Source organism: Ascaphus truei, chromosome 2, assembly GCF_040206685.1.
Source record: "Ascaphus truei isolate aAscTru1 chromosome 2, aAscTru1.hap1, whole genome shotgun sequence".
NCBI classification, from domain to species: Eukaryota; Metazoa; Chordata; class Amphibia; order Anura; family Ascaphidae; genus Ascaphus; species Ascaphus truei.
Window position 1 is genome coordinate 441,029,067 of NC_134484.1, and position 20,876 is coordinate 441,049,942.

Consider the following 20,876-nt stretch of genomic DNA (forward strand, 5'->3'; position numbering starts at 1 on the left):
CCAGCAGAGAGCAGCTTTACAAACGAGAGGGGATACTCTCAAAATTATCCACCGCCTACTTACTCATTCCATCTGGTGAGTAGGCATTGCTACTATCTCCATCGGCGGTGCAGAGTGCTTCTATTTTTATCGCATTATTTGTTTATTAAATGTCCGTGTGTAATATATATTATTTATAATTGTTATTAAATGTTTTAATATTGAGATTTCACCAATTTATTTTTCAGCTGTTACATGTTGTTAAGTGTTGTCCGTTTATAGTCACAGTATTACGCTATGTGTTGTGCTTTTTCTTTTCTTTAAGCACAACGTGAGGAGTTTCGTGTCTACAGCCAACAGGCTTGGTTTTCTTATATCCTTTTGCAGTATATATCTTATTTGGCGCCAGTAGATACTTTCCCTTTCCATGCTTTTTCAACATGCTTCAATCCATATCCGTTTTATTACCACAATAATAATATCAATCAATAAATGTACACATATATAATACCATTTAGGTTTTTACTATAATATATATCTTTATTTGATCACGTACAACTTGTTTTATTATAAATGTGGCCATTGGGCTTCAAAGCTCCAAGAATTGCAACAAGTGGGTACATATTCAAATTAAAATTCCAATTAAAACTCATGATTAATTAAAGCTAATTGAATTCCACTAAAGTTGAAGGTATGTCTATCTGGATATGGGTGTAGCATACTACTGCCTGACGAAGCACTTTAATGTGTGAAACGCGTTGTGGTAGTAGCATTTTCATTGTCCTGTGAAGTTGCTAACTGCAAAGTTCCAAGATCGGAAGAAGTTAGCAGTGAGACGCACTTTGACTAGGAGCATACGGGACCTTTGAATCTGGACAGTTAACACAAAGAAGCAGCTGATCCCAGCACACGGGACATACAGCTGAACACTCAATCGGTCTCTTACTCCTTCTGGATCAGGAACTGGGTAACACGGACGTATTTCATTGTATTCTACTGAACTGCTGTAATGTTACATGTAAGTTTACACTTACTTCAATTTGTACTACACATTACATTTTTACCTGACCTTTGGTGTGCTCTGAATTATAATACAATAAGTGCAACAAACAAACTCAGACAATAGGAAAGGAAATCCCTGCCCCGGGGAACTTACAATCTAAGTGGTGTGTTTGGAGACATACAGAAACAGCAGGTGAGTTAATAAGTGCTGTAGATGGCATTGCTTGGTCACAGTGGTTGGTAGGAGCGACAGTGGTGTGGGACAGTAGTCATGAGTCTAGGCTATTAAAATGCTTCATTTAAGAGATTAGTTTCCATTAGTATAACGGAAAGAGGAATGTCACCTACTGCATTCCCACGGATCATCTGTGGTCTTTGCCTCTGTGGTACCGTAGGTGTGCTTTAGAAATTAGGCACAGCTAACTTCTGGGAGGGAAGAGTGCCTCCGGGGGTGGGGAGGGTGCCTCCAGATGTCTTGCTCTTACGTCACATGGGCAGCATTCAGTGTAGGGTGGGACTACATTTGTATGGTGTAAAAAGTAAGCATATACCTATACCTCTCACTTTACATTTTAAATACAGCAAAATGTAAAATGAAGATGCATTTCATGTTGAATACACATTGAATGCACAATAATTAGTGGTTCAATCCTTCTGAAAAGCAGCAATGACCAAAAAGATTTCCACGGAATATAGCATGGCAATAATGCGCATGTACAAGAGCAGATACAGAACAACGCACAGCCAATGGTGGCTAGAGGAAGCGGGCATCCAAGTGTTGCTAAAGTGTGTTGGGTATCATGCCCATTGGAAGACTAAGATTCATAGAAGGGTACGCAGATCAGCCATAAAAATGATGAGCGCACTGCTGCTGAGGTTCCGGATATTCTGCAGAAAAAGTATGATCTTACAATGCGTGATACCAGTATCAGACAAATGAGATACGATTTGTGCTGGACCTATGGACATTAGGTTAAGTGTAGAAAAATACTGTGGGTTTTATAGTAACTGTGAATTGTGGGCAGAGAGATCTTGCCACTCTCCTTCAATTCTGGGAAGCCCTCAGGAGAGATCCGCTCAGGGACCTGCCCAACAGGCGCCCAAGAGAACATACTGTAACTTCTTATCTTGCTGAGGAGTGCTGAATTCTTCCAAGCCTGTATCCAGCCGATCACAGGAACCCTTACTTACTAGAGACAAGGTGAAGGCAGCACATTGGCTGGGTTGGGGTCTTTTACGGACGCGTATGGACATCTGGTCTCTACAAAGAGGAAACAGAGCTGTGTTGGTATCTGAGAGGAGGATTCAAGCTTGCAGTTATCTACATCAATGCTTTATTTTGATTACATCAGACAGGCTGTGAGTGCTTTATTTCACTAATTGAGCACTGCACCAGTTCACCTATCACTTATTTGCGCCTTACACTGTTTTACTAATGGTCTTAAAAGTTAGCTTATAGCATGTTTATTATGTACAGTTTGACTTATTCTGGTAGAACAGTACTTTCCTTATAATCATATTTCTGGGTGTGCTATACAGTACTTGTCTATGGTAGCCAAATCCTACAGTAAATCACAACATACAGTACTGTAGTAGAAATATACTGTAGTATTAATTTAACCTGTTCTTTCTTATAATTCCAAAATGTTTCCCATGAAAAGGGAGGCTACCAAGCGTATTCTGATTGGCTGCATTACCAAGCAGAAGCCAATTAGGATGGAGGAAACTGCCAGCCCCCTTGCAATAGCCCTGCTCTCTCCTTGCTTGGAGAAATCCTCCACCCCGTAAGGAAACTGCTTTAGGCAAACTAGGTGTCTGCCGCTCCCCCCCCCCTTTTGCCACCCTAGGCAGCCGCCTAGTTTGCCTAATGGTTAATCTGGCCCTGACCATGCAATCCTTGTACACACTGCAGCCAAAATACCACAGTGCAGAAGACGATTTACTATTTTATGCATAGAGTCATATGACTCTGTACACTATACTCACATGCTCTATCACCAATCTACAGTATATGCCAAGTCTTGGAGGTATTGTTACAAAAACATTCTGGGATATATGGATAATTAAAGCCCCACACTTCGCAGACATGGCGGCAGAGAGCCCACTAAGTTCTGCAGACCTTGTTTAGATGTTTCTGATGGGACGCCACAGGGAACACAGAAAAAGCCTGCTTGTCTTTAGTCCTTAGTCTTTTGGAGCATTTTTGTAGACTGTTTTGAAGGGTCTTGCTGGTTATCCCAAGTTTTCCTGAACTTTAAAGACTGTTTTGAAACAGTCATTCCACACAGGAGAAAAGAGATATGGACCTTGATATCATTGATGGTGCCAAAACTTATACTGTATCTCTAACCGGCAGTAAAGAAGCTGGGCTACTTTATTTTCCCTGGTTGTGCATAATCTTTGTCGAGGAGTTTAAAGAAGATTGGTCAACCCTACCTTCTGAACTAAGCAGCCACAAGGATGTTTGGACTTTAATAAAACGTATTTTTATTAGTTTATTATTTAGATTTATCCTCCCCGTTTGAGCCTGCAGCACTTGAGCAGCTTCTACTTCTAGAACCTGCTTCATAGCATGCGACCGCTAGGATGCTAGTGCCAGCCACTGCCGATCCTCTCTAAGCTCCAGACAGATAGGGGCACATTGCAGACCAGCCCTCAGCCACCCTCTGTCACAATGCTCTAATATATTGGGGATGATGTGGATAAACTCCTCCTCAGACCTCAGTTTCTGTTCTGAAACTTAGTCTGACATAGCTAGCTCCCCATGCCTGCTGACCCACAAGTTTCTTAGGCAGCATGCTGCTGCTCAACCTTGCACAATGGCCAGATACTCACTTCCTTCACTCCCTGCATTATAACTACTATCTTGTTTTTGTAATCTCTTTAATCGCTTTGTGCTCTCACATCATGCCCCCTTCTTAGGCTACGGCCCCAGAGCGTGCGCTGCGCACAAAATGATTGTCTTTTGGCAAAGGCGGTTGCGTATTGCGCATTGTGCAGGCCCTCGCAGGCAGCTACAGAGGCCGGCCCCAAAGAGGGCCATACCTTGTGTGCGCCACACACGCCGTTGCACGCGCAGCCGCAGCCACCGAGGACGAAGCCTTAAGGTTGCTCAGGGGGCTCCTTAGAGCTGGTTTTAGAAGGCAGTACAATGTTTGCTGAGTTAATCCTTGTATAGTATGAAATTAAAATATGAAATGTCAACTATCATGCAAATTGTTATTAGTTGTTCTAGCTTTGGGAAGATTATTTTAATGATCTTATACTAAGAACGTCAAATTTATTAAAGTCACCTTTACTGTCACTGTCTTAACTGCCATAATAGTTTATGCTTTTACTTTCAAAACACTTACCTTTTGGCAGTCTTTCCAACCTGAATAAGTAGCTTCTGTTCCAAAAGCTGACATGTTCGTTGATTCAGCCAACAGCTGCATGACACTAATCAAATGCCTCTGACTACTAGTTTTAAAGCAGCAGTACTACTAGGTACAATGTGCAATGTCCTTATTTTTAAAAAGATCTTGAATTTCACTTTCCACAGCACATGCTTTTTGAAATTGTATCTACTCTTGTTGACTAACCTGAATGGTCTCCTATGTGAATAATTATCACTGAATATATAGACATTTTTTTTAATGTAAGTTTTGACAGAGGTGGTTCAAGTAATAAAAAAGTGGAAGAATAAGTACAGAAATTTGAATTTAGAAAAATATTTTTCAGATTTGTTTACAAATCCAAAATAGAAAAGAATTGAAATTTGCTAGCGGGGAATGGTTGCATATACTGCTGCGGCAGCTTTTATTCTAACACATCGCCGTTTTTTCCCTGGATTTTTCCTGGAATGCGACGCACTTCACCTGGCGCATGCCGTGTTCATTTTGCGTTCCCAGCCTCGAGTTATGCGCGGTTGACGCGCGGTTGATGCGTTTATTGAGAATGGTTCGGATTTAATAGGTTGCAATTCTTCGCGTGTCCGCCAGATGGCAGATATTCATGAATTGTAATGCGCATGCGCTTCAGTAATGTGTCGACTTGTAGGTGTTTCGTGTTAAAAAGATACCACAGTGTGCTATTGTAACTTGGCCTTGAGACTGAAGGAAGAGGTTGCAAAAATGTATCAATTTAAGCTTTTCATATTAAAGAAAGACAAAGACCAGTTTCGGTTACAGTATTCTCCAGAGACCCGCCAGCCGCCCTGAGTGTTCAAGTGCAGCCCTCTTTCCAAAAACCCGACAGAAGTTACGCGTATTTGATATGGGCCTGCGATGCAACAGAGGATAAGATGGCAACAGTTGTTCAAATTTATCAATATTTTATCAAAAACTATGACTTTTACAAATTTTTGCCAGCTCCTCATACGTGGAAGCATGCAATAAGGAAAAGGTTATGTAGCGATCCCTGTTTTTATCGTATTGAGCCACAATTTGTTGGAGGGTATTGGTGTGTATCACCGGCTTTTTCCTGTATCTATGATCATGATGACGGCAAAAGGCGAAGGGTCGTGTTAAAACCAACTAAGAAACGACAGTCGCTGCCAAGCAATGCACCAGCAACGGCTTCCAATGACGGTCCCACCGTCAGTGACAACCCTTGATGTCTATCCAGCAAGCCTGAGCCGGATTTCGCGTGCAGTTTCGATCAAGCTTGCATGTACCTAAGCAATTTCCAGCCTCATCAGCTGACTATAGGCGGACTAGTCACGCTGCAAACTATCGACATGGATGATCAAGAACACAGGACTGGCAGTGGACCGGCGCCGGCGCCAGCTGAATGGGAAATTCTATGGTGAGTATTGTTAGTATTGTTGCCGTATTATTTTCTGTGTTTTTTTTTATTTTGACAATGTAGTATCAATATCGGTGCGATTCGAAAGTCAAGCGATTCTCCTGTAAGCAATATCATTGGCTGAGCGGCTTCTACAGTACTGTACTGCAGAAACTGAACAATTGGTGGAACGCTAGGCACATGCGCATTGGAACCTTCTTGAAACGCATATGCGTGTCATTACATCGACGGTAGGCGCGTGCGCAAGTGAACAGGAGATGCCCCCCGAGAAAATTATTGGTGGGACTGGCTGGGAGCGTCTTTAGGGGGCTGACCATTACAGTAAAACTTTTCTTTTTGTTTTTCCTCAGAAAAGAAAACGGCTAATGGAGGGATTTCTATGGCTAATATCGCTTTGTGTAACAATGCCTGCACATTGCTGAATCGGATTTAAAAAGCCACGTACCGGAGTCTACAGCTTAGTGGCCGTTGTTATTGATTAGGATAGAATACTGTACCTGAAACAGTATGCTGATGTTTTCCAGCCGTACAGTATACAATACTTTTTTATATTCAGTATACTGTGTAATAAACCCGAAAAAATAAAAACTATGCATTTATTCTACATGTATTACAGTGCCAGTACATACAGTACAGTACAGTATGGCTTCTATTTTTTTAAATACTCTTGTACTGAGCATGCCTACAGTATACAGTGCAGTATGCCTCGACATTCTAGAAACACTGTATTTTGTTACAGTAGCAAAGGAGCTAATGGAACAATGTAAAACAAATAAACATGTTCTTTATTGGTGGAGTAAGTACAAAAATATTTATTTACAAATACTGTACAATGTAGAAACATTTGAAATGCACAGCAATTCAAAACATCAACAGGTTTATGGTTTACTGCTACAGTTGTGAAAACATTTATGTATAGAAAGTAAAAACATTTATGTCAGTCAGTATGGTTTACAGTCACATGTTTTAAATGCAAATTCTTTATTCATAAAATAAACAAAATGCAACATCTTCTTTATTAAAGAACGGCAAGTCAAAACATATAATGTACAGTGGGATGGTGTGCAAATCAGTCTGCACCAGTACAGTCCTTGAGGGCAGCAAACAGGGCAGGTTTTCAGGGTAACCTTTGAAAAACGTGCCTGTTTGCGGCCCTCAGGGACTGGAATTGTGCAGGTCCTGTGTGTGCGGACAGCAAGTTAAAACATTTCTGTATAAATACAAGTAAAAAAACACACAACAACATCTTTATTTAAGTACAGCAGGTCAAAACCTATCTCCTGTTCACCACGCATGACATATGCCTAGAGACTGTTCCCCATGTATTAACACTACCCGAGTCTTCCGCAGGGGACTGTCTCATGATCTATGCGAAAAGCTGCAGTGTGGTTGACAAGACTGTAGTCAAAATGGAGGCTCCTGCAGCAGGGAATGCTAACAGTGAGTCCCACCTAAAATGGCGGCTCCCGCCAACTCAAGATGACACACGTGTTTCTGACTGCCTGGCTGCTCAGAAAAAGGTTACAGAAACCCATCCGGGACTGGCGGGAAAGTCAGAACCCCTCCCCTGTGATGTGAGTGACTCAGTGCAGAGCGAAAACCACTCCCTTGTAAAAAGTGCCCTTCCTTTAGATTCCACCAGGGGGAGCAAGCACGGTTATCTTCAACCATACGTGGACGCTGTGATAGACACTCTGATCTCTGAGGATGAGATGATGCATGAGGATGAGATAGACTGTCAGGGGATACACCCTAATGTGTATGTGCCCTGGCGAGCGCCAGGAATAGATCTCCTTATGCTACTGTGCCCCTGCTTGCAAGAAGCCTATGACGGGGAGCCGACATATCCCAAGTGCCACTAGACTTCAGGATCACCGAGGTAGATGGGGAGCCGTGTACACAATGCTTTAGCCCCACCTGTGACTGTTCTAGGGGAGCACTGGCGTGGGAGCCCAGATGTGATTGTTGCGATGCAATTTTCTTGACGCCTATTGTACCCCAGCCTACAGAGCCAGCTAAGGAGCCAAGTGAACCCTTGGCGGAGAAGAGCGCGACTGCAGTGGAGGTACCGGAGCACGCAAGCTTCGTACCCACAACCACTGGCTGTATTACAGAAGGATCTGGTGACTACCTTGCGGAGGATACTGTCATGATATCTTCCGGGGAAGAGGTGGAAGTCCCATCGGTGGCGATGCGCCTACCGGTGAACCACCCCAGCGGTGATGCAGAGGATACAGAGTCTGCTGTGGGTCCGTGTACCCTGGAAGAGGTATATCCCGATGTTGCGGACCCTGCTGTGGGCCCGTGTGCCCTACAATGGTCAGTCCGACCTACTACAGAGGTACCATCGGTCCTAGGCTTGGGACCAGTACCTACAGACGACGAGGGTGAGTCGACTGCCCCAGGGGTGCTGGGGGTGAGCCTCCAGGTGACCGCGGAGCACGATGGCTCCTTAAGTCTGGTCGCTCGGGCGAAGGGCTCCCCTCTGCATCGCGTCCTGGTGGAGGTGTCCTCATTAGAAGGTAGCTGTCCAGAGAAGAGAGTGGACCAGTGTCTACCGCCGATCCTTCCGGAAGAGGAGAAGCCCATCGTCAGCCAGCCGAGTGGTAAGGAACTCCCTTGTTCCCCACAGACTCCGATGGAGGTGGCCGTGAAGAAGGTCAAAGCTACGGTTCCTGAGCGGAGTGTGAGCCCGTGCGCTCCGACACAAGTGGTCCCAGGACTGGGATCCGACGCTCCCGAAGTTCGAGTCCGTGAGTGGACTGTCCCAGAAGAGTTGGGGACAGGTCCCGATACCACCAAGGTGGGAACTGACAGCGTCCCCGAGGACCTGTTGGCCACCGTGAATCACCGCAGGGGTAAGGTGTCTACTCTTTCCCCCCTGCCAGGTGAAACCGAGACATTGTCCAGTGCTCGCTTCTCAGTGGAAGCCTCACAAAAATATGGGGTCAAAGACTGTGTGGAGAGAGATTCAGGGAGACTGGCCTCCTTTATGCTCAAAAAGGAGCGCCCCATTCCTCAGGTAGTGGACCGCGGGAAAGGTCCTGGTCTCCTGGTCTACCGCATCCCTGCCGCGGATGACCGGGTAAAGGCCCAATTCAGAGACACTGTGCTACTCCTTCCACCAGGGGGAGGAAGTAGCAAAGAGCCAGTAACTGTCGCTTTAGAGTGTGCTCTCCAAGAAATTTTTCTAGGGGAGGCTCACGGACGCAAAAGTGAGGTACCCCCACATGTTCAGTTCGGGGCACCCCACACATGGTCTCAGCCAGTCTCGGGTATTAATTGGTGTGAAGTGCAATGTAATCTGAGATGTAAATTCGACATGTGTTGTATATTCTGTGTACTGCATTTTCGTTATATAATGTTTGTGCCTGATTATACTTGCTATCCAAGCGAGGACGTTGGAGTTCCACCAGGGGGAGAGTGTAACCCTAGTCTCCAGCAGCTTCTGGAGACCCCCCTTCCCTGGCGCAGCTCGATCGTGGGTACTGAAAAACCCGACGGCTGCTTCCAAGGGTGGGGGCTGGAGCAGGGAGCAGAGCGGTTTCTCCTGCCTGCGGCCGGTTGCAGAGAACGCGATCGGGCCGTTGCTAAGGCCGCGATCGCATCTCTAAGGTCCCGGCGGCCGCAGAGCAGGGCGCCGCCATTACTCCACCACTCGCACATGCGCAGTGATCGCGCGAGTGTAGGAGCCAGCCAGGAGAGTCGCGCGAGAGGTAGGGAGAGATTGCGGCGGCCATTAGGAGCTAGTGCAGGCATAGGAAAGGCGCGCACGCGGTCCCTATGTGCTGTTAGGCTCCATGGGACTACAACTCCCATGGGGCATAGCGAGGCAGGCACCAGGTGCCTGATAGGAGCCAATAGGGCTGTAGGACTGCCCTGGAGGGAGATAGATACATTTGGCGGGCTGGAGCTACGCAGTCAGTTGGAGCAAGAAGTCAGAGCAAGCAGTCAGAGACCGGAGCCCCCCAGGGTCCGAGATAGCTCAGTTCCCCAGTAAGGTGAGTGTTGCCAGGGGCAGCCCTCAGGTTAGGGACCCTGCCACTTACATTAGGGGGAGCTGAGATAGGGAGGTTATAGAGAGTTGGAGTCAGGGAGCTGTGAGGGAAGAAAGGGTGTGGGGAGTGAGAGCAGCTCCTGCACCCCATAGGTACCCACACCCCAGGTAGGCCCCAACTCCCCACCAGGTTAGTGGGTTAAGTATTTAGGGAGGCCCAAGATAGGGACGCTGCCCTTAGTATAGAGTGCTGCCTTGTCAGAGTCACAGCGGTCAGTGCTGTGAGGTCTGGCAGGCAGGCACCTTGTTGCGCAGCACGTTGGCTGTCAGCGGTTAGTGAGGTTGAATGGACTTGGGGTAGTAAGGGAAGGGGGGTAGGTTATTATCCCGCAGGCCCTAGGAGTTTTCCCCAAGTCACCTCAGGTTGCGGTACATCAGGGACAGGCCCTAGGTTAGGGTTCCTGTCACGCTACTGCCCGTTAGAGAGATAGGGATTCAGCGGCGGTTGCTGTTCCCGGAAAGCGGTTGGACCCACGTTGGGGTCCACAGAGACTGTGTTACTGAGGAGTCCTCGTCGACGGACCCTTTGAGAAGATCGTTGCCGACCCGAGTACTGGAGTGCTCGGAAGGTATCAATATATAAGTGCACCACCGGGCCCTTAGCTAACTGTGACTGCGCAGTCACCCATTGCCTCTCTGCGGGAGTGTGAGACATTGGGTGGGGTTTTGGACAATGGGTGGGTTCACTGATGTTTGGGAAGCGTCCTGCGTGACGCAATAGGTGTTTCCTCTAGAGAGGGACACAGGTTGGTTACTAATGTAGTATGCACGTATGTCCTATGTTCATAAGTAAAGTCCTTAGTTATTATATAATCACTGTGTGTGTGGTTTCTGATTGGGTTCCTATGTAGGGTCATTCTACACTTCCATAGAATCCTACATAGGTGGAGGCGCTGAAAGAAGATCCGTTCCAGAGGATTCACCCCAGGCTCTCACTAGCGGAGGCTCAGACCTCCTGTGAGCCTGCAGGTATACGCACCACACCGGTAACACCACATGTTCTACTCACCCGCACTATATATGAGATTGGGTGGGGTGGAATACCCGTTACATATGTTTCATCAGTAATATATGAGAGCATAGAGCTATAAGAATAAACTTGCTCCAAGCAAATTAAAAGATGTGCATGATTCTCACTCCATAGTCATAAAGAAGTCAACATGTAATTACATATGTGACAGAGGGTGATATAGCACATGCAAACACATCTGTAATCACCAAAAATAAATCCAGTCCTTTCCTAACGGGGAAACATTTAAGGTCAAAAGTTGAATTGTTTGACGATCTATGTCCGTCATATGATCTCTTGTCTGTCTGGACTACGGTACACAGGTCGGACAAGATGTCCACTATGTACTAGATTCTTGGAACATCGTAGAAGTATTATTAATAGCAATGTGTCCCATAGAGTTCCCAAACTTTTTTCTATATATCATAACAAAAGTGTAGAGGGACTGGAACATATTTCCATCACAGTTGTAGAAGGTGATAGGTTCAAGTCCTTCTGCAAGCGTGAAACTTACTGGATCTTCAGATTGAAAACTATGGCACCTGATTGTCTGAATGAATGCCTTGACATTAGTACCATTGTTCACTGATTGCTATTTAGATTTTGGGTCTTTGTTTATTGTCCATCATTATATATATTATCCCTTTTTCTCCTTTTCCCCCCCTTCTTTGAGATTCATCAAATATTTCATACATTATATATGTTTATGGATATTTATTTGCAAACTCCTTTTTGGAGAACTCTAGTGAGTTATTATATTGGTTTCTACCTGCTAAATTAATTATACAGGATACTATAGATGCCGATCATAACTATAGCTACCTATTTATAGGCATATGTACATCATACACTCTAGATATACTGTAGGAGTTGTTTATTTAATACTAGGTTATTACATTTATTTTATGCATATACTAGGTTAGCCTATCTAACTTTACATCTAGCGGTTATATAAATCTCATCTTTTTTGTGTACAATTGTGCAGTATTTTGTGTCCACACTGACTATACCGTGTGATAAATTGTTAATTGATTTTATTTGTTGAATTTTATTTTTTGCCGGGACAATACAACTGTATGCAGACAACAAACATCCCTGGAATGTCCTGTTTCCCCAGAACGGACGACATCAGCCATGAGGACGATGCACATACCATTTATCCCATGTGGTTCATCTACCAGGTCTGCAGACAAGTGATACAGTACCTGGAATATGCCCCCAGGAGAAAATATTCTCGGTGGAGATTTGAGGAAACAGACAATTCTTCAGACAATTCTTCTGGAAGGATTGCCTAAAGGCCAAGTTGGAAGAACGCCGGGACGTGTTCTCCACCAGCGAAATGGACGTGGGGTGTAGCAAAAACGCCCAGCACACGATCCAGCTGAATGACACCACGGAATTCCAGGAGCGTTCCCAACGCATTCCTCCCCAAGATGTGGAGGACATGAGGGACGTCCTACAAGAGATGGAAACGGTGGGTATAATGATGGAATCCCCTAGTCCCTACGCATCCCCGATCGTGGTGGCCCAAAAGAAAAATGGATCAGTCCGCTTATGTGTAGACCCTGAACAACTGAACTGTACCCGACCAGTAAACTCTTCCGCAGAACGAAGAAACTCTCAGCGCGCTGTTGGGAAGCCTGTGATCAGCGTGCTGGACCTGAGATCTGGGTACTACCTGGGTAGTACCTATGAGTGCTGAAGATCAAGAGAAGACGGCATTTGTATGTCCCCTTGGCTTCTATCAATTCCCCCACATGCCACAAGTTATTTGTGGTGCCCCAGCAGCATTCCAGCATTTGATGGAGAAGACTATTGGTGACATGAACCCATGGGAATGCCTAGTGTATCTGGATGATATCATAGTCTTCGGCAAGACTATGGAAGAACATGAGGAACGTCTGCTGAAAGTGCTGGATCGGCTGGGCAAGGATGGCTTGAAGCGGTCTCTGGACAAATGCTGGTTCTGCTGCACATCAGTGACCTACGTGGGACACATGGTGTCCGTGGATGGAATAGCTACCGACACCACTAAAGTCAAAGCCATGGAAAACTGTCCGAGACCAGAAAATGTAATGGAGCTACGCTCCTTCTTAGGATTTTGTGGATACTATCGCCGCTTTGTGGAGGGATATTTGAGTAAAGCAAGGTCCTCAATACCCTTCTCAAGATATACCCAGAGGACACAGGGCAGGAAGCCACCTCCGCGCGACTACCGTTTGAAGACAAGTGGATGTCCACTTGTGAAAAGGCGTTCATCAGCCTAAAGAAAAGCCTAACAGAGGCCCGTTCTAGCTTATGCCGATCCCGAGCAGCCATATATCCTTCACATGGATGCGAGCTTAAACAGCCTAGGTGTGGTCATGCACCAGAAGTACCCGGCTGGCCTCCGGGCCAGTAGCATACGTCAGTCATAGCTTGACCCCCAGCGAGCTGGAATTCCTCACTCTCAAGTGGGAAATTGTGGACAAACTCCACGACATTCTGTATGGAGACCCATTCGAAGTGCAAACAGGCAACTATCCATTGACATATTGGTGTCCGCCAAACTGGATGCCACCGGCCACAGATGGCTGGTGTCCCTTTTGAACTACCAGTTTATGTTGAAGTACGAACTGAGGCCCCTAAACATTGGAGCCGATGCTCTATCCAGAAGACCGGGACTGAGTACCACACCGGAAGATGGCCTCTGGAAAGAAATCCTTGGACCAGGGATGCGGGCTATGTGCTTGACTGCAGCCATCGTGGAAGACAGAGGGGCCTTCTCAGAACTGAGGGTTGCAGATTCCCTGGGATGCCAATCCAAGGCTCTCCCTGCTGCCTATTGTCAAACAGATGGCATGCACATCACCCCAGACAAGATTATCACCTGGAAAGTTCTGGTTCAGATATGGGAACCAGTGGCTGGAGCTATCCATCAGGCCGTCCAGCAAGACAAACCCTCATTAGTGAAGTGTGCTCCCAGCGACACGGTCATCGTAATAATGCGTGAGTAGAAATGTTTAAAGTAGATATGAAGTTTAAAAAGGAAGTTTAAAAAGAAGTGGAAAAGTGTACAACACCTACTGCTTCTGATTCCTGCTTTTGATCTACGTTGGAAAGGAGGTATCATCTATCCCAGACTGCACATCTCAACATTTAACTATTGCTGTGATGCCACCTTTATTTTTTATATTTGCTGTAACCTCACTTATTTTCAAATTATGCACTTCCTTCCACAGTCTCCTTATGTCTCTAACTCTATTCATATATCTCCATCTCTCCTTTCTTCCCCACTTCTCAGTTCACATGAACTCCTTTCTTACCTGCGCTCTCTGTCACCACACAGCTATACATCCTGCACTAAAACACACCCCTACAAATCATCCTCACACATTCTCTTTCTTTCCATGCTTCTCCTCCTTGCTTCTGGGGATATCTCTCCCAATTCTGGTCCCTGCCTTATTTCTACTTGCTCTCGTCCTCGCCTCCCATATGCAACTTCTACTCCTTCTTGTGTTAACCCCTTCTAACCTCATACCCATCCCCTGCCACCCTCCCTCCTCTCTCCCATTCTCCTGTGCCCTTTGGAATGCTCGCTCATTCTCTAACAAGTTCCTCTCTGTGCATGACTTCTTTCTCTCTTACTCCCTGCTTCTCTTTGCTATAACTGAGACCTGGCTCACTCAGTCTGACTCTGCTCTGGAGCTGCCCTCTCCTACGGTGGCCTTTTCTTCTCCCACACTCCGCGCCCTGATGGCAGTGGTGGAGGCGTGGGGCTCCTGCTCTCCTCTCTCTGCCGTTACCGAACCCTTCCTATTCCCCCCTCTCTTGCTTTTCCCTCCTTTGAGGTTCACACTGTCCAGATCTTCTCTCCTCTCCCTGTCCATGTGGCGGTCATCTATCGCCCACCTACCTCTATTCATCCCCCTTCTGCCTTTCTCTCTCACTTTGAATCCTGGCTCTCTTTCTTTCTCTCCTCAGACTCCCTGTTCTTCTCCTTGGGGACTTCAATTGCCACATTGATGATCCCTCTCTCCCTTTGACTTCCTGATTTCTCTCTCTAACCTCTTCTTTTGGCCTTCAACAGTGGACTGCAGCCAGCACCCACAAGGATGGCCACTACTTAGACCTGGTTTTCACTAAAAACTTCTCTCTCTCCGATTTCTCCATTTTCCCTTTTCCTCTCTCTGACCATCACCTCATCTCATTCTCTCTATCTCGCTTCTCCCCTTCTCCACCTCCGTCTACCCCCCGGCTTTGCTGGTCCTCCCTCTCCTCTTTACACTCCTCCCTCTCCTCTCTCAGCTCTGCTACAGACCCTGACAACCTGGTCAGGAACTACAATTCTGCCTTGTACTCCTCTCTTGATCTACATGCCCCACTTTCTCTCTGCCGCACTCGCCCTTCTAACCCTAGACCCTGGTTAAATTCCCACACGCGTATGCTGCGTTCCTCCACTCGTTCCTCTGAACGCCTCTGGAGGAAATCTCATACTCTCGCAGACTTCCTTCACTACAAATTTATGCTATCCTGTTTCAACTCTGTCCTCTCGCAAGCTAAACAAGCCTACTTTTCTTCACTAATCCACATGCACAAGTCTAACCCACGCCGACTGTTCTCTGTCTTTGATACTGTACTCAAACCACCCTCAGCTGCCTCTCCTTCCTCCATCTCCGCTCAGGACTTTGCTGACTATTTTAAGGAAAAGGTGGAATCCATACGTCAGAACATCCCCTCTATTTCTTCCTCCCATCCTACACCTCTTCCTAACTCTCCTCCTGCCTTCCTTGACTCTTTTTCCACTGTCTCAGAGGAGGATGTGTCGCTGTTGATCGCCTCTTCTCCCTCTACCACTTGCCCTCTTGACCCCATTCCCTCCCATCTCCTAAAACCTCTTGCTCCTACTATATTCCCTACGCTCACACACATTTTTAACTCCTCTATCTGCTCTGGAACCTTTCCATCCTCCTTCAAACATGCAACAGTCATACTCAAAAACAGCAAGCTTGACCCTACCTGTCTTTCTAACTATCGACCTGTCTCCCTCCTGCCTTTTGCCTCTAAACTCCTTGAATGTCTTGTATTCTCTCGCTTGCTCCATTTTCTCAACACCTATTCTCTCCTAGACCCTCTTCAATCTGGCTTCTGCACTGCTCACTCCACGGTAACAGCCCTCACTAAAATAACTGACGACCTCCATGCTGCCAAAGACAGAGGTCATTACACTCTGCTCATTTTACTCGACCTATCTGCAGCATTTGACACTGTGGACCACCCTCTTCTCCTTCAGATTCTCCATACTCTTGGTATTCGAAACAAAGCTCTATCCTGGATCTCATCCTACCTCTCCCATCGTACTTTCAGTGTCTCTTCTGCTAACACCTCCTCCTCTATTGATCTCTCTGTGGGGTACCCCAGGGCTCTGTCCTGGGACCTCATCTCTTTTCTCTGTATACACTCTCGCTAGGTGACCTAATGACATCTTTTGGGTTTAATTATCACCTCTATGCTGACGACACACAAATATATTTTTCAACACCCGACCTTACACCTGCTGTACAAACCAAAGTTTCTGAATGTCTCTCTGCTATATTATCCTGGATGGCCCTCCACAGCCTTAAACTCAACATGGCTAAAACAGAGCTCCTCATACTTCCTCCCAAACCTGGCCCTACTACCTCCTTCCACATTACTGTTGGAACTACGATCATTCACCCAGTAGCCCAAGCACGCTGCCTAGGGGTCACACTCGACTCCTCTCTCACATTCGCCCCTCACATTAAAAACATTTCTAAAACCTGTCGCTTTTTCCTCTGCAATATAACTGAGATACGCCCTTTCCGCTGTTGCTCGACTGCTAAAACTCTGACTCAGGCCCTCATTCTCTCCCGTCTTGATTACTGTAACCTCCTGCTGTCCAACCTTCCTGCCTCTCACCTGTCTCCCCTACAATCTATCCTAAACTCTGCTGCCAGAATCACTGTACTCTTTCCTAGATCTGTCTCAGCATCTCCCCTCCTGAAATCCCTCTCCTGGCTTTCGATCAAATCCCACATCCCACACTCCATTCTTCTCTTCACTTTTAAAGCTTTACACGCTTCTGCACCTCCTTACATTTTAGCCCTAATTTCTCGTTATGCACCATCCAGACTCTTGCGTTCTTCTCAAGGATGTCTTCTTTCTACTCCCTTTGTATCTAAAGCCCTCTCCCGCCTTAAACCTTTTTCCCTGACTGCCCCACACCTCTGGAATGCCCTTCCTCTCAGTACCCGACTAGCACCCTCTCTATCCACCTTTAAGACCCAACTTAAGACACTTGCTTAAAGAAGCATATGAATAGCACTGTGGATATTCTGAACACATGATACATAAAGCTTGGCTCCCTGCAGACGCACTTACCAGAACTTCCTCCTACTTTCTCTGTACGTTCTCCCTACCTACCAATTAGACTTTAAGCTCCTCGGGGCAGGGACTCCTCTTCCTTAATGTTACTTTTATGTCTAAAGCACTTATTCCCATGATCTTTTATTTATATTATCTGTTATGGGGTACACAACAGGACGCACTCATCTGGATGCCTGTAACAAACAGCACTACGACCATAAGGATCCTCCATCAGGAAATTCGTCCTGGAGACGCCGTTCTTTTTTGTAATCTCGGGATCCCCGGCAAACACAAACTGTCTATCTGCTGGCGCATTATGGGGTATTCGTGGTGGAATATCAGATGCCGGGCCTCCTTGTCTACCACATACGCAATGAGAATGGCAAGATACAGGTCTGGCACCATAACCATCTACTGCCTATTCCACAAGGGGGAGATACGGATCCCGAAATAGAGACTACACCATTGGCCGGTGAGCCAGAGGACTCTGATGAGAATTCAGAAACAACAGAGGATCCTATGGAAGGACCCTCTTGTAGTGCAGATCAAAATCAAGGGACATCTCCAGAAGTAGCAACGGGTAATGGGCCCAGGCCGCATACACCTACTCCGGTGGCTTCAATAAGCCCTCCTCTGGAGCCCAGGAGTCCTTGTTTCATACCAGCTAGATAAGGAAAGCAGTCCAGGCACATGGTCTTATCCAAAAGTAGAAACTTTAATCCAGCAAAAATCCAACGTTTCGACTGCACACAAGCAGTCTTTGTCAAGGTGCGAGCTAGAGACATTTCAGAGACTGTTATACTTCCAATGAGGGAGCCTGAGCCTCAAGCTTACAATTACTTCTCCCCAGAGTGAGTTGCGGAAGTGCTTCAAAAATGACAACGAGTAAGGTACCCTCCCAACTGTATAGCCTATAATTCGTTAGGTGCACCCAACTACGAATCTCAGCAGTGGTCACGGAAAGAAATACGGTCTGTGATTGTGATGTTCACCAATTTGTCTAACCTTTTTTAAAGCCATTGAATTGAGATAAGTTGTATAAGTATCATTGCATTTTTATTATATAACTTATGTTGGTGTTATTGTCGTTCCCAAGCGGGGACGTTGGTTCTTCCACCAGGGGGAGAATGTGACCGGGTCCCCCCTGGGTCCCCTTTTCCCCCTTACCTCTCTTGGGCGGTTGCGGCTTGCAGCGGGGGCTGGGGAGAGTGCATCTAGGCAGGTGAAGCTGCAGACGAGATGCGGGCAACGATGAGAGGTGACGAGGTCACCGGAGGCCCACGACGGCCCACTTCACAGGGCGCCGCCATCTTGAATGTGCACGTGCATGCACAGTACAGCCCGCACACGCGCAATGATGCCCCGAGCTATAGCAGTCATAAGAGAAGCTTTGCACATGCACAATGGATAGCGCAAGTGGTGGCCAATAGGGAAAGGCTCTGCGCAGGGACTACATGTCCCATGAGCCCCATGGACATATGTCGAGTGGGTCACATCAGCCAATAGGGCTCCTGGATTTCCCTGCAACAAGGTGGATACATTTTGCTTGCTCAGACCTCACGCTTCAGTCGGAGCTGGGACACAGAAGGGTGAGGGTTTGTGCACGGGTTTCAGTGGCCCCTGCACTAGGCCAGAGACCCCTTTATAGGCCCCAGCTAGGCAAAGTCTCCCCCATAAGCTTGTGGCTGCTAAAGGGACAGGCCCCATAGATAGGGACACTGCCCTGCAGTTGCAAAGTGTAAGGGACACAGTAAGACGTTACACAGTATCTGTGGCCTGTGGTCTGGGACCAGACCGCCACTGAATTATAGACTCTTCATGTGGGACACTTCTGTGGGAGTCCACCCCACGCAGAGGTGGAGGCTTTGCAGACAACGATGTTACTGGATCAGTGGATCCCTGTTTGCTCTTCGGCCACACCCGGGTGCAGGAGCACCTAGGCAAGTACCTCCACAAGTGTACCAATAACAACACTCTTACTGTGGGCAGCGCTGTTACACACACATTGGCTGGGTTGGCTCCTGTGGACACCAGCTTGTTAGGTGCCCAGGGCACCTCAGTACTTTGAGGGGAAACCCCACCAAGGTGTAGACAAGGCGGTTGGGGACATTGTGAGGTTACAGCCGTGCGAGGCATACAGTTCATATGTTATTCAGTCATATATATTCTTATCTATGTTCAGTAAACCTGTTATATATATACAAGTGTGTGTGTACTGTATTGGGTCCTATGCAAGGGGTATCCAGCAGTGCTAGGATCCTTCACAGGTGGAGACGCTGTTACTGGACAAACCAGATACACCTCAGGCTCTCTGCAGTGGAGGATCAGGCCTCCTGTGAGCTTACAGGTAATAGGGCACAACACATAGTCACCCTAGAACGGGGGGGGGGGGGGGCTATATACACCTGGATTGAAATCTGGTTGAAGGATAACAGAGCATTGTCATAATTGGAATTTATTCAGGTTGGGCTGAAGTAGTGATTGGAGTAGAGTACCTCAGGAATTGGTAATGGGACCCCTGCTTTTAACTTGTTTATTAATGACCTTGATGTTGGCATAGAGAGCAAAGTTTCCATCTTGTGTAAGGTTGTAGAATCAGAGCACGGTATGATTTCTCTCCAGATGGACTTGTGGATGGATGGTAGGTAAATGGCAGATGATGTTTATGTAGCCCCCTGTAAACAGCACAGGCTATACCTATCTTCCTTCTGCTGTAGTAAGTCCTGTTAAGATCAGGCACCAGTAATCATCATGGGTTTTCCCCCTTCATAGCCCTATCCTGAATGATAGATGCAGGCCTGGACTCTGCTGCAGGCGTGAGCAAGAGGGGAGGTCCTGTTGACATCACGAGGGGCGGGGCTAGCTCTATATTTAGCAGCCAACTCTGGCGAGTTGTGGGTTTTTCGTTCGAGATTAGTCAGAGAGAGTTGATAGTAATACCGAGAGTCTGGAGTTGCCGATTAGTTATGCCGGGAGTATGCAGTGCAGTTAATCTGCTATGAGTCAAAAAATCCTGCGGAGCGGTCCGAGGATTTGGAGGGGACTACGGTTTCCCCTGCGCAGAGTGCAGGCGAAAGAAGAGCGGAAAGATTCAGCGTCCTTTAGTAGAGCTGATAGAGTTATAGACTTGGTGGACCAATGCCCTCACCCCACTGCCAGGGGTGATGGGGACAATCCAAGACCCACCGCAAGGCTAACCTTGGGGGTGGGCCACGGGGTATTGAAGCCCTAGCTCAGACCATCCTGCTGGAAGAGTGACTTGGGGGGAAGGAGAGGAGGAATTATCTGCGCGAAGGCGAGCGGCGTATAACCCGTCCTGGCTATTGTGTTGCGGCTGTTGGAAGCCCTTATCATTGGGATATTGTTGCTCTGTCAAATAAAGAGACTATTCTTCATCCGTAAAGACTGTGTGTGACTTGGAAAGTACTACCCTGGGACCCAAGGGGTTCTTCTATACCGGTCCTGTCCCATATTTCTGGGAGTATAGAAGATGCATGTAAGTGCTTGCTCCGCTGCTGCTTGTCACTGTAAATGTGCTGCAGCATGCACCACTAAGAGATCATGGAGGCTACCACCCCAGAAGCCCGGTCGTGGCTCCCCCACAACATCGCGGGAAGCTCAGGCCCTCCTGTTCCTCACAGGTACGCACCACACCGCATGTAATCTGCCCTCATGCAC

General features: G+C 47.0%; 1 long non-coding RNA gene across 1 annotated transcript in view; it reads right to left on the minus strand.

Moving 5' to 3' along the window:
- Positions 1-1,048: 1,048 nt before the first annotated feature.
- Positions 1,049-20,876, minus strand: part of LOC142488798 (uncharacterized) — a 94,336-nt gene continuing 74,508 nt past the window's right edge. The window contains exon 4 of the long non-coding RNA XR_012799668.1: positions 1,049-2,242. This is a non-coding gene — a long non-coding RNA (uncharacterized LOC142488798). The remainder of the gene's footprint in view (positions 2,243-20,876) is intronic.